The 2,646-nt window shown below is 39.6% G+C and overlaps 1 pseudogene; it reads right to left on the bottom strand.

The window, feature by feature from the left end:
• Positions 1-586: 586 nt before the first annotated feature.
• Positions 587-1,798, bottom strand: LOC123234052 (annotated as a pseudogene).
• Between the last annotated feature and the right edge of the window lie 848 nt (positions 1,799-2,646).

The following is a 2,646-nucleotide window of genomic DNA, read 5'->3' as shown; positions in this document are numbered from 1 at the left end:
CCAACAAAAGAGAATCTTCAAGCTGGAAGAAGACTAAGAATTGTATGACAAAGATGAAAGGTTTGGATTTGGAGTCAGAGGTTCTAAATACAAATCCTAACACTACCACTTACCACTTTTGTGAATTTGAGAAGTCACTTCTTGCTAATCCTGCAAAATTCCAATAGGTTTTACACATGATTCTTTATCTTCAAAATGAGATGGCTGGACTAGGTATACCTGAAGTTCCCTATAGTCTCTAAATCTATGATTGTATGAATCATCTAGCTCAAATTTTTCATTTTACAAATGAGGGAACTATTTTGTAAATTTATGAGTTGAAATTCTCTCCCTCTCTTTTTCCTTTCTCTCCTTACTTAAAATGAAAGCAATTTTATGTTTATACAAGTGAAGTCATGCAAAATATATTTCCATATTAATCATTTTCTTTTTTTGGTGCAAAATTACTTTAATCAGAGAGAGTTTCTATCCCCTCAGCACAAATATACACACTTCAAAAAATTAAAACACACACACACACATACATACATACACACAAAATAGAAGCAGAGCAGAGTCCTGTAGTTGGGATGGGGAGAACAGGACATCAGCAAAAATGAAGGGCCTGTTTTTTATCCATTCTAGTTGTCTTCTCTCTGGCCACAGTGGGTAAACAGGGTGAAGACAGGGAATGGCTCCACGCTGAGGTCAGTGGGGTAGATGCTAGAGAAACTGGTAAACTATAGCAACAAGGCTCTTCTTCAGGGATATTCTTTGGACCACTGCAGACAACAGAAGACACTGCAGAATAGGGGACAGGAGTGGTGGGTGCTGAATGTGCAAAAGATTATGCTCCATGCTGAAGGAAGAGGATAAACCCAAATCTGGCCCCAGTACCCAAAAGACTGTGGCTGAAGGCAGCTGAGTCAAGGGAAGTGAGAGGTGGATTGCAAATGGGGGTCGTATGGATCCATGTAAAGTTCATGGCTGGCCATTCTGGGAGGAGTTGGGGCAACTTTTGTTCTTAAGAATGCAACTTCTCTTTTCCTCAATCTAGATGTCTTAGCTGAATCTGGTTCATCTCCTTTCTGGCAAGATCAGCTGAGGGACCAGTTGGGTAGGCCTGGCTGCTGGCCAAACACTTGGAGGAAAACCTGTGCTTCCCATCTCCTGGAGTTGCCCCCTGAGAGGCAACATGAGGGAACCAGGTCTTCAACTCTATACTTGATATATACCTCTTGATATATATACCTTGATATATACCAACAATACCCTCTACTTGAAGCAAGGTCCCTAGATAATGCTCACCCATCTCAGGCTTCTGTAGAACCTCTACTATATGCTGATTCCTGTCCATCACCACACTTTGTTGAAAACTGCTTAATCCTCTCTCTTAGTGGCCCATCTTCAGCCCATTCAACAGGTCTGTGAGGGGGTGAATGAATCCTTGTAGCTCTTTACACTTCTGAGCAAAGAGCCAATCTCCCTCTGTCCTAGGGTTTTGGATGTTATGACAGGTCTCCTCCTCGTTGTCTCTTGATCTTTTCATTCCTGACAGAGGCATGGGACAAACCAAGTCAGGGCAAGAAGCAGCCTAAGGACAGTGGAACTCAGGGGGTGCCGGCAACATCAAAGAGGGCCCAGCTGGTGACTTCCTCTCTGCCAACCAACCTTTGACCTGGGCCCATGAACCCCCTGCTCTCCCTCTCACTATCAAAGGGAAAGCCAAAGTCACTGAGGGCACTGTCTACCCCAGAGGTGGAAGAGGAAGAAGAGAGAGAGAGGAAGAGTAGAAGGAAATACTAGATAGAGACTCCATGGTTCCAGGAGAGTTGGAGATGAACAAAGTGCTGAATTACAAGGAGATGCTGTAGTACATCTGAACCTGCAACTCCCTCTCATTCAGTCCAAAACTATTAATCATTTTCTAAAAGAAAACACAGACCAAATTTTTAAAATTAAAAATAAAAAAAGTTTAAAGCATGCTTTGATCTGCATTCAGACTCATTAATTCTTTCTCTAGAGGTGGATAAAATTTTTCAACATATCTCCTTTGGATTTTTTTTTCAGGATCATTGTATTACTGTGAATAGCTTTCACAGTTGATTATCAAATAATATTACTTTTACAGAACGTACAGTGTTTTCCTGGTTCTATTCACTTCACTTTTCAACAGCTCTTGTCTTTTCAGGTGCTTCTGAAAGAATTCTTCTCATCATTTCTTATAAGACAATAATTTGTATTTCTCGAATTACCAAAGGTTTAGATAATTTTTTCATGTGACTATAGATAACTTTGATTTCTTTAGCTGAAAACTGCATGTTCATATACTTTGAAAATTTACCAATTGGAGAATGACATATTCTTACACATTTACTCGGTTCTCTATATGTTTGAGAAATGAGGCATTTATCAGAGAAACTTGTTATAATTTTTTGACAGTTATGGCTACTAATGGTATATTTCCATTGATCCTATTTTCCCCTTCTTATCCTTTTTTCTCTCTTATTTCATACTGTCACTCCTCAAAATTATTTTACTTCTGACCACCACCTGTCCCAATCTGCCCTCGTTTCTATTATCCTCCTTTTATTAGCCTTCTATACTCCTTCTCTGTAGATTAAGATAGATCTTTATACCCAAATAAGTATGTGTTTTATTACCTTG

Source organism: Gracilinanus agilis, chromosome 2, assembly GCF_016433145.1.
Source record: "Gracilinanus agilis isolate LMUSP501 chromosome 2, AgileGrace, whole genome shotgun sequence".
NCBI classification, from domain to species: domain Eukaryota; kingdom Metazoa; phylum Chordata; class Mammalia; order Didelphimorphia; family Didelphidae; genus Gracilinanus; species Gracilinanus agilis.
Note: the sequence above shows the minus strand (reverse complement) of the source record. Positions and strands in the feature narration are given on the sequence as shown.